We start from the raw sequence: 12,046 nt of genomic DNA on the forward strand, positions 1-12,046 counted from the left end.
TCAGTGCTTTCTCGGGGTGGGGGGGCATCAGGTCCTCCCGGGTGCCCAGCCTGTGCTTTCTCGGGGTGGGGGGGCATCAGGTCCTCCCGGGTGCCCAGCCAGTGCTTTCTCGGGGTGGGGGGGCATCAGGTCTTCACGGGTGCCCAGCCTGGGCTTTCTCGGGGTGGGGGGGCATCAGGTCCTCCCGGGTGCCCGGCCTGTGCTTTCTCGGGGTGGGGGGGCATCAGCTCCTCACGGGTGCCCAGCCTGTGCTTTCTCGGGGCGAGGAGGCATCAGGTCCTCCCGGGTGCCCAGCCTGTGCTTTCTCGGGGCGAGGGGGCATCAGGTCCTCCCGGGTGCCCAGCCTGGGCTTTCTCGGGGTGGGGGGGCATCAGGTCTTGTCCACGCCACACTGAAACACACTGTCTTCGAACTCCGCTCCGGATTCTGCTCCAGCCTTGGAAGCCCCAACTCCGTCCCGTGAGTCGGGCTTCCGGTGCCGGATTCCCCTTTTCAACAGTTTATTCACCTGCAGATATACCCCGGGGTCCATTTCCGCGAACCAGTCGTTGCTTTCCTGCATTAGAATAGCTCACGAATCACCATCCAGACCCACGACAGCAAGATGTTGCCTGAAGGAGGCAGATAAGGACAGCACTAGAGTTTTTTCCCCCATTTCTGTTTAATTTCTGCAACTAACGACCCCCAAGATAAGAACATTCTTGCTTCTCTTTGAGCATGACTAAGTTATCTGAGTAAGGTATCTGATCTCAGAAAGGTGTTTGTGTGTTTAATGACGTTGTTGAAGAGCAAGTAAAGTTAGATGCTGTGCCAGACTTTTTTTTACAGGAAAAAGCAAACAAAACAATAGAACATTGATATCAATGGATCCGGTCTGAGGAAGAAATAACAGAAAATGCAGTTAACTGACATGACAAAGGGCATTGGTGTTAATATAGTGGGAGAGGTTCAAGTAAAGACCAAGTAAATAGAAATATAACAAAGCCCCCATAGGAGAAATCATAAGTTTATTTAAAATAAATTAGCCCTGTATCACAAACTTCTTGCAATAGCCTAATCTCTTTCCATATTTTTCATTTTTCTCGAGAGAATGGCACTAACTAAAAGGAAAGTCCCTAAAAAGAACTGGCCATGATATTGGCAGGGGTCATTTGTCAGTGCTACAATTTGGTTTTCCCGAGGGTCCTACAGGTCCGTGGGCTGTCTCTGGCGCCTGCACCCCTCTCCCATGAAATCTTGGGGGGCTCCCACTAGTATCTGTGATTATGAACCTAAGTCCTCCTTTTGCCCCGTTCCATGTCTGGTTCTCAAGGTAAGTAATTTCAAAGGTAGATTGGTTTTCGCCATTGCCGCAGAAACTAGTTTATCTCAGGCAGTGAGGAATATTTATAAGGAAAATAAACTAACTTTTAATAATATTTTTATATCCATACTTACATTTATCTCCACATATTGAAATCAGAGGCAGAAAAAACATTTTTGCTCCCATTTGGGGGGGGGGGGGGCAGTTACATGGTCCAGGAATTGAACCTGGTTCTCCCTCATGGAAGGCGAGCATTATACCACTGAATCTTACCCGTGTACCCTCTCGCTCCTCTTTTTTATTTATTTATTTATTTATTTTTTTGCTCCTTTTTTAACATGAGAGGAAATGTCATGTAAATCATAAATGACAGACTAGGATTTGGAACCAGATTTTTACCCTAAAATCCAGGGCTCTTTCTCCTACCCTAAGCCACTTCCCTAATCCTCTTCTATTTTTTTCTTTTGGTGGAAAATGTGGAACTTTGAGTTTCATCTTTTTATTAAAGCTTACTGTTTCCCTGGACTTTTGGCCCCACATGAAAAAAAAAATGGAAAATTTCAAAGAAAGGAAGCATTGGTGGTGGGAGATGGCAGCCATCCCCTGGGGACTGAAGCACAGCAGAGCATGGGGTGAAGTGAGGGGTCCAAGCTGGGGAGGTGAGTTGTCCTGCCAAAGATACCGAGAGAGCAGAGTGCCTGAGCTCCCTGAGCAGGGACCGCCCCCAGGCAGCTGGAAGTGAACACACACACAGACTGGTGGAGCTGGAATCAAAGTCACTGGTCCTGAGGATGAGTCTCTTTCATGCTTGGTCAGATCCTACTGTGGAGGAATTGGGCACAGCTGACAGAACAACATGGGTGAGGGAACCCAGGTACTGATGTAAGAGTCCAACGAATGCATGCCAGTGGCATCAGGGCATAGAAGCCAGAGGCCTGAGCCCAGTGACTAGACAATAAATCCATTGTAATGAGTGGCACCTCCCACTCCTAGTAGCAAGGCTGCCCCATTTAGATGCTCACAGCATTAAGGACTTTTGGCCCTCAGTCCTCTCCTCTGGTCTGGTCCCTACCTGTATGGCCTCAGCCCAGTGCCCTACTATTTGGTGGGTATGACACAGGATTCCCAACCCTTTGGGGAACAGTGCTGCATCAGACAAGGGAGAATCTTTTTTGGGGGTGGGGGTGGAGCAGGAAAAGAAGAGAGGCCCACATGCTTCTCCCATTGGAAGGAGCCAGGAAAGGTATCTGGTGCCCTGCAATCACTACAGATGGGCGGAGTCAAAGCATCCTAAAGGCTGTCCTGGTGATGAAGTTCTCAAGCTGAGATATATGTTGCCTGCATAGCTGTGTCCTCCCAGAAGGCCTCGCTTAGCACCTGCAGCTGGGTGCACACCTGGATGACGTGGTCCAGCTGCATGTCAAGATTGGTAGAGCATGGGCAGTAGCGGAAGACCAGGAGTTGGGTAAACTGGGTTGTAGCCCATTTGGGACAGAGCCTGCTATAGCTCCGTGTTGCTGATGGAGCCTGAACAGTCCTGGTCATACTGCTGGTAGAGGTTCTTCCACCGCTTAGGTGAACTTCCCAAGAGCTGAGAAACCATAGACATCAGTGCAGCCTGACTTGGTCTTATCCAAGATGTTTATCATCGTAAGGCACATCTCATCATTGAACAAGGACCAGTTGGAATTGACCAGGGCCTGCTTCATGGAGATACAGCCACTGTGATCAGAGTTAACTGACTGGAACCAGGAGTAGGCCTTGGGATCCACATTAGGAGGGCACCACCTGGAAGAGGTCACTGCCCAGAAGGCCCAAGCTGCTGGACACTGTAGGGATTTGGAGGTGGGGCCCCCGGGGCTGCGGTGCCGTATGGTCCACCTGGAGTTCCAGAAGGGAGCCCCGCAGGGTTGGGGTGTCCAGCAGGCCCTCCACCAGCTGGTGGTCCATAAGGCCCACCAAGGCAGGACTTCCATACCCGCCACCAGGAGGTAGTCCGCTGCCAAAATGCCCCCCACCTTGGGGGGGGTGTCCAGGGTAGTCGCTGCCTGGAGGGGCTCCAGGCCATTGTCCTGCAGCTCCTGGGAAACTCTACCCATTCGGACAGCCAGCCACGGCAACTGTGATGTCACACGTCGGCAAGGGGCCCCTAATCCTCTTTTAAGGTCCAACATCCTGAAAACATAATCAAAAGACAGGAATGTCTATGCTGGTTTTCTGTACATTTTCCTGGCTCTATGGACATTTTACTCTGTCCCTGACAATTCCAGCTTTCCAGCTGCCTAAAAAGACTTTCTTCTTTTATAATCCAAACTCCACTTCTCTTTCTCGTGATTTCTCAGACACTTGAGGAAACGTCTTTCCTTCCATCTTTTCCTAAAATCTCCATTCTTTCTCTACATAGCTTCAGGTTTAATGGCCTAGATCGATTTTGATGTTGATGCCTTGGAACCCCAAAGTCAATTAGAATATTCTGGCAAAGTTATATAAGAAATCAGCAATTTTCCCACAGATTCTTTTCAGTGTAAGCAATATACGCTCAGGCGTAGTCCTTATAACTGTTCACTTCTTGACAGGTCTTCAAAGCACTTTCACACACATGCCCTCATCCAATTCTCATAATAACACATGATACAGTCCAGATCCTTTCTCCCTTCAGTTCAGGTGATTACAGAACTTGCCCAAAGTCACCAGGCTCGCAGGTGTCGAGGGGCAAGTCCCATGCTTGTCTCCAAACTTTCTTATTCCTTTCTAGTCACTAAGTCTTCTGTTCAGTTCAGAACAAGAAGTCTACCATTCCCAAAGGAATGTGTTTAAAAGAAAGGATAGGAAATGAATCTGTAAAGGTATTTCGAAAAAGAGTATCTCCCATTGTATATATTATTTGTGGGCATTGGACCGAAATTCTAAAAGTTTTTCAAAACCACAAACTTTTTTCACATAAAGCATGCTGTGATTGTTAACTGAAACAATAAGAAATACAACAGTCAAAAACCGCTCACTGAGAATCTGCTGTCATCCGGTACTATTTATAGATCTTTGTACACAAAAGCTGATTCATTAAAATGTTTCTGCTTAACAGATTTCAGTGCCATTTGTACTTTGAAGAAGAATGCTTGATACTACCTATGCAAAACAGTAAGAGTAAAATTCTGAATTGACAGAGAGCTGGGTTTTGAAAACTGGGGATATTTCATTTTCCAGAATTTTCCTTTTAAAATTCAGAATTATTCTTCAACTCAAAGCCTTCCTGCAGAGCGTCGTCAGCCGGCCACTCCAGGTAGGTCTTGGTGTTCATTAGCTTCTGCAGTTTGCAGAAGCGCTGGGGGATGGCTTTTTTCTCAATGGGTTCCAGGAGGATGAGAATGGCGGCATCGTTGTTCTCATCGAAGAGGCGAAAATGGGAGAAGTCCAGCTCGTACTTGCACCACTCACTCTTCACAAAGTTTTCAGAAAGCACGAAGACAGTTTTGTGACTCTTTTCGATGGAGTCGATGATATTGTCGATGATCCATTTGCCGGGGACGAAGTCCCGCTTGTGAAGACACAACCTGAAGGAGGGGTGGAAGTTCTCCAGCTCCCGGACTAGGAGGTTCTCCACCCAGTAGGAATCCCTTTCGCTGTAAGAAACAAAAGCATCGTAGCAGATGTCCCTGTGGGGAGCTTTCCTGGGCTTCCTTTTGGCCTGGAGCCAGGCCCACGTCATTTTCATGTACCACAGCCCGTGGAAATGGTGGCACAGGGCCCCCACAAGCAGGAGCAGCAGGAAAAGGGCGCAGCATACGGCGGACACCACAGCCGTCCTGTGGCACTCGGAAGCCGGGAGGCGCGTGTCCCCAACCCGCTGGCCCCGCACGTACGATGGAGAGTCACACACGTAGTTTTCAGGCCAGTCGACCAGGACCTCAGCCAGTGCCTGCTGCTGCTGAGTGAAGGACAGGAACTCACAGGAGCAGATGAAGTTGTTTCCACCCGCTTCCAGAGTCTTCAGTTTTTGAAAGGAATCAAATTGCTCCTTCATGAAGGTATTCATTGTTTCTGCTGATTCTCATGACTAGTAACATGGGTAAGAAGAAAGCATCTGGTAGGGTCTTCAACACTATCTGGAAATTTAAAACTTTTTCAGTTGTGGCGCGATCAAAGATTATATTACTACTATTTCCCTCTTGCAGAATGGCTATAATTGTTTTTAAGTTGCTTTTTTTTTTTTTTTTTTATGGGCAGACACCTGGAATGAAACCCGGATTTCCAGCATGGCAGGCAAGAACTCTGCCAGCTGAGCCACTGTGGCCTGTCCAGGATGGCCATCATTTTAAACACTGAAAATAGCAAGTATTAGAGAATATGCAAAGAAATAGGAAACCCAGTACATTGCTGCTGGAAATGTGCAATGGTGCAGCCACTGTGGAAAGTAATACGGTAGTTCCTCAAAAAGTTAAATATAGAATTACCATATTACCAGTCAATTCCATTTCTAGACATATGCCAAAGAAAGTGAAAACAGGTTGTGGTATTTTGGAGCTGTTATGTACCCCAGTAAAGGTCAGGTTTTTTTTTTAATGCAATTTTATTGAGATATATTCACACAGCATTCAATCCATCCAAAACATACAATCAAAGGCTCACAATATCATCACTTGATTCATCACCACATTTAGTTTTTTTTATCATCACATAGTTGTGTATTCATCACCATGATCATCTTTAGAACATTTGCATCACTTCAGAAAAAGAAATAAAAAGAAAACACCCATACATCCCATATCCCTTGCCCCTTTCTCTCATTGACCACTCGTATTGCAATTCAACAATTTTTTTTTACCCCTTATCCCCTCCCTATTATTTATTTATTTATTGTCCTTATTTTGACTGATCTGTCCATATGCTAGATAATGGAAGCATCAGCCACCAAGTTTTCACAATCACACATTGGAAATAATTATATAATTACACAATCATCTTCAATAATCAAGGCTACTGGAACACAGTTCAACAGTTTTAGGTACTTCCCTTCAGCCACTTCAATATACCACAAACTAAAAGGGTTATCTATTTAATGCATAATAATAACCTCTGGGATATCCTCTCAACTCTGAAATTTATCAGCCACTGAAACTTTATTTTTTCCCATTTATCTCTTCCCCTTTTTTGGTCAAGAAGGCTTTCTCAGTTGCATCATGCTGGGTTCCAGCTTCTCTCCAGGAGTCATGTCTGACATTGTTAGGGAGATTTATATTCCTAGGAGTCATGTCCCACATAGAGAGGAGAGCAGAGAGTTCACCTGCCAAGCTGGCTTAGAGAGAGAGAGGGGCCACATCTGAGCAACAAAAGAGATTCTCTGTGGGTGACTCTTAGGCATAATTATCGGTAGGCTATGCTTCTCCTCTGCAGGAATAAGTTTCAAAGGGCAAGTCCCAAGATCAAGTGTTTGAAGGCCATGTTCCTTTAATCCAGTCCTATGGGTGCAGAACTATTGTAGGTGGGACCTTTTGGTTAGGTTATTTCAATTGAGAGGTGACCAGGCCCATTCCAGGTGGATTGTAATCCTTTTACTGGAGTCCTTTATGAGAGGATAAAGGAAAGAAAAAGCCCTGGAGAAGCAAAGAGAGGCCCCACAGGAGCTGAGAACGGTAGCCACTGAAGCCAGAAGCTGAAAGCAGTGAAACACAAGAAAGAAGGCCCAGCAGGTGCTGGCCATATGCCTTCCCATGTGACAGAGAAGTCCCAGGTGCCAGCAGCTTTTCTTCAGAGAAGCTATCCTTCTGCTGATGCCTTAATTTGAACATTTTCATGGTCTTAGAACTGTAAATTTTTAAGTTGATAAATCCCCATTGTAAAAACCATCCCATTTCTGGTATATTGCATTCAAGCAGCTTTAGCAAACCAAAACATGGGGTCTCAATCAGATACTTGTATAACCAATGTTTATAGTTGCATTATTCACAATAGCCAAAACATGGAAACAACCTACGTGTCCATCAACAAATAAATGGGCAAACAAAATGTGGTACATACAGTAATCCTTATTATTATATGATTATTTGGCCATAAGAAGAATGCTGTTTTGAGATATGCTACAACACGGAAGACCTTGTGAACGTGATGCTTAGTGAAATAAGCACAAATAAGTACAAATATTGTGTGACATCACTTAGATATCTAGAATTAGAAAATCCACAGAGATGGAAAGTAGATTAGAGGTTACCAGGGGATGGGGGGAGGTGGGTGGGGGGAGTAAATGTTTGGTCAATATGGAGTGGGATTAAATAAGATTGATTTTTTTTTAATATGGTGCAGTCACTGTGGGAAACAGTTTGATTGTTCCTCAGAAAGGTAAATGTAGAATTACATGTGGCCCAGCAATTCCACTTCTGGATGTATGTGCTGATTTGAAAATATGTACCCCAGAAAAGCAATGTTTTAATCCTGATCCAATCTTGTGGAAGCAGCCATTTCTTTTCAGCCTTTCAATCAGTATCCTGATTCAATACTGTAAGTTGGAAAGTGTTGATTAGATTATATCTGCAGAGATGTGACACACCCAATTATGGGTGTGACTTATGCTTAGATGACAATGTGACTCCACCCATTCCAGGTGGGTCTTGATTAGTTTACTGGAATCCTTTAGAAGAGGAAACATTTTGAAGAGAATCAGAGACAACAGAAGCCTCAGCACCAAGAAAGCAGATGTAGACTCTTGGAGAACAGTTGCCTCAGAGAACAGAGACACAGCTGTTTGAAGATGCGTAGAGCCCAGCAGATATCACCATGAGATGTTAAGCAAGCCAGAACCTGGAGAGAGCCCAGGGAAGCCAAGAGATGAAAGCAAGCCCCAGAGAAGCAAAGTGAGGAACCCCCATAGAAGCAGAGACTGAAAACAATGGAACCCAGGAGCAAGGGACCAGCAGATGCCAGTCACATGATTTCCCAGCTGAGAGAGGTGCTCCAGACCCATCTGTCTTTCTTGAGTGAAGGTAACCTCTTTGCCTTAATTTGGACACTTTTACTTCCTTAGAACTGAAAACTTGTAACTTGTTAAATTCCCCTTTTGAAAAGCTATTCCAGTTCTGGTATATTGCATTCTGGCAGCTTGCAAATTAATACAGTGTGTATTCAAAGGAATTTAAAACAAGGACTTCAATAGATATTTGTAAACCAATGTTCATAGCCCCTTTATTTGCAATAGCCAAAAAGTGAAGGTATACCACAGCAACACAGGGTAAACATGGGGGAAGGGACAAGAGTTAAGGGGAGGTTTAGATTTCCTATTTGGTGAGGGTGTGTTTATTGGTTATCTTTCTCTTAGGAACAATGAAATTATCTGAAACTGAGAGTGTTGATGGACTGTGGACTTCGGGCATTATACATGATGCCTAATGAATGCAGGTGGCTGAAGGATCCACTGACTGAGAAGTAGATTGGGTAACAATGGTGTATACATATGATTGAATAATGTGCTGCTATAAAAGGGAACAAAGTTACGAGTCATGCAACATTGTGAATGAACCTGTAGGACATTTGGTGAGGCAAAATAAACCAGAAACAAAAGAACAATTATTGTGTGGTCTCCGTTAGAAAATGCTTATTAGAAAACGGGGGCCTAGATTGTAAACTCTTATAGCAGTCACATTTAGTCCTGAGTGGTAATTACTATGTCTGGATTTTGAGAGACTGTTTTATATATGTATAATCTGCTATTTAGAGATAAGAATGAAGCCAATCAGTTGGGATTAAGATAATTCAGAACACAGGGGTAAGGAAGACATTGTCTATATTTAGAACCTCGCCTACTCTGTGAGACCAAAGGAAGAAAGGACCAGAACCTAAATTTTCTGCAGCACATAATCTAACTCAACCTCTCTGCATAGTTCATTTAAACGACCAAAACATAGGGAGACCAGAATAAGAATGAGGGCCTTTAATCCTATATAGCTTAATGTAATGTCTGGATACACCTTAGAATATATTAAGCAGATAATCAAAAAGTAATGACAAAGTCCCCTGAGGGATGGGAGAAAAAATAAGAAACTATTAAACTTCACCACCAGGGAAACCCCTGATACTGTGTCAAACACTAGGGACACCCAAATCAATAGGCCAAGCTCTTGATCTTGAAGCTTGCTCGTGTGAAGCTTATGTAGGTAGCAGAGAAGGTTAGGCTACCTATAGGTGTGCCTAAGAGTTACTTCTGGGTAATCTCTGTTGTTGCTCAGATGTGACTTCACTCTCTCTAAGCCTGACTCTGCAAGTGAAATCATTGCCCTCCCCCCTATGTGGGGCATGCCATCCAAGAGTGAAAGTCTTCCTGGTGGCATGGGAGATGATTCCGAGGGATGAGTCCAGCACCGTGGGATCAACAATTCCATCCTGACCAAAAGGGTGTAAAAAGTGTAACAAATAAAGTTATCAGTGGCTGAAAGAGTTCAAATAGAGTTGAGAGGCTACTCTGGAGGTCACTCTTAGTGTGACCTCTACCTATCACAACTTGTCAAACCCCAACAGAAACCATTCCAGACACTTCTAAAGAACACCTAGGGTAATATATAAGATTCTACAAAGGTTCCATTCATTAAGGTAACTTTCCCGAATCCTACAACCTCCAGATGGCTCCTTGGACCAGATAAGTTCTGAAACCTCAAGGGGCCAGCCTCTCCAGAAAATCAACTATTTCTGTCTCCCTAATCCATATTACTGACAGCCCCTTCCAACATGAAAAAGTTAGAATGGGCATAGTCCAAATATCTCTAAAGAGTGGGATAAAGACCAAAGGTGATGGTGGAGTTATACAGAAAAGGTAGGATTTAACAAATGAGTATGAGTGCTGAATCATAATATTGATATTTCTTTTAGTCTCCAGTATCTTTGAGCAGGTAGAAGTAAAAATCTAAAATTGTGGAATTGTAACCCATACAAAACTCTGACATCTGTTCTACAACTAATTGTTGTGCTTTGAAATATATTGCTTTTTTGTATATATGTTATTTTTCACAAAAAAAAACCAAAAAGAAAAGAAAGTCGATTGTGATGATAAAAAAAAAATATTTATTCCTTACTATTTATGCCTCCAGTTGTTCTGGAGCAGCTAGAAGGAAAAATCTAATGGTATGGTAGCCCATGACATATTCTGGGCTCTGTCCTATAACTACTTGTTGAAGAGTGCTTTAAAACTATTGCTTTTTTCTTTCTTTGCTTTGCATATATGTTATATTACACAATAAAAAGGTAAAAAAAATTACAATAGAATATGACATTCATTCCATAAAAAGGAATGAAGTTGTGATATGTACTACAACATGAATGAACCTTGAAAATATCATGTGGTGTGAGATAATCCAGACACAAAAGCACAGATGTATTATTTCACTTATATGAAATACCTAGAAGAAGCAAATTCATCGATACATAAAGCAGATTATAGGTTACTAGCCGTGGCATGAGGGTTGAGAAGGAGTGGGAAGTTATTACTAATGGGTACAGAGTTTCTGCCTTGGTAATGGTTGGTGGAGATGGTAACACAACATTGTAAATACAATTAATGTTACTTACTAATGGTTAAAATGGGAAATTTGTGTTGTATTTCTGTTTCCTTAAAAAATATAACAATATACAATAAAAAGTTATATTGGTAACAGCTAATATGTCCAATATTTGGGAAATATTGTGAACTAAATTATGTAATTTTGTGTTGGGTATGTTTAATGTGTTCCATAATTCCACCTTTTCTGGTCACTGATGAGTGTTGGGTAAAGAACCAAGTATATACTGGACAAGATCAAAGTTAGGTTCTTCTACAGTAAGAAACAGTTCTTGGAGTTTATACATTATTTTGTCTTAAATTCCAAATATGTAGGGAGTGCCAGTAACCCTTATAAATGAATGTTTCAATTATTCTTCAGCTATCAAAACACTGAGATCCAAGTATCCTAGTGATTTTAAACATTGTGACAGAGTATTAATCAGATTTTAGCACTTTCAACTGTGGCTATCTTTAATTAATATAAAAGCAAGATCCTGTCTTTAAAGTGTGTCAATATAGAAAATGCCCATAGCTGCATGGTTATTAGTATAGTTTCCATTGGGCCTGGTCAGGTAATAGCATCTTAGCCATCCTCTTCTCCATTTTTCTCAAGTTGGCAGTCTTCCAGTTCTACCCTGACAACTGATTGGCAAACTCTTACTTTATTATTTTTTCCTGTCTTAACTTTGTTTTTTGATTTGTTTTGCTTTGTTTTCATTATGTGTCTGACTGTAAAGTTCTCTTCTGCTTCCTTTCATCGTATATGAAGAACAGTGCTTCTCACTTCCAAACATTTTCACAGTTTCAAGATCAACCAAAAACTCTCCGAGTAAAATTGACCACTTCATATGGCAACTCAAGTGACTGATCTGCACTGGTTTCAAGCAGTTCTTGCTCAAATCTCTTGGGATTAGAAGCATCAATCAGAATAGGAAGTCCAGAAAAGTCCAGTTCTGCTATTTTTTTTTAATTTAGAGAACTTATAAATATTTCAGAAATATAAAATTTGAAAATGGAAAAAGAAAGAGAAAAAGATTCTTGGCTCTCAAGATTCTTTGATTGACTGTTGCAGAAGAAAAGATCATGCCATGAGACACAAGACTCCCAACGGCAATGGGGAACATCTTCATGAGTTGCAAGAATTCTGTGGGACTGAAAAAAAGGAGCTCCCAGATTCCCACTTTTTCTGAATGTCATTGAACGTAAATTTCTTGAGGGCAGGAATT

The 12,046-nt window shown here is 42.7% G+C and overlaps 1 pseudogene; it reads right to left on the reverse strand.

Moving 5' to 3' along the window:
- Positions 1 to 2,563: 2,563 nt before the first annotated feature.
- Positions 2,564 to 4,252, reverse strand: LOC143665979 (peflin pseudogene; annotated as a pseudogene).
- Positions 4,253 to 12,046: the final 7,794 nt, after the last annotated feature.

This window comes from Tamandua tetradactyla, chromosome 22 (genome assembly GCF_023851605.1).
Source record: "Tamandua tetradactyla isolate mTamTet1 chromosome 22, mTamTet1.pri, whole genome shotgun sequence".
In the NCBI taxonomy this organism is placed as follows: Eukaryota; Metazoa; Chordata; class Mammalia; order Pilosa; family Myrmecophagidae; genus Tamandua; species Tamandua tetradactyla.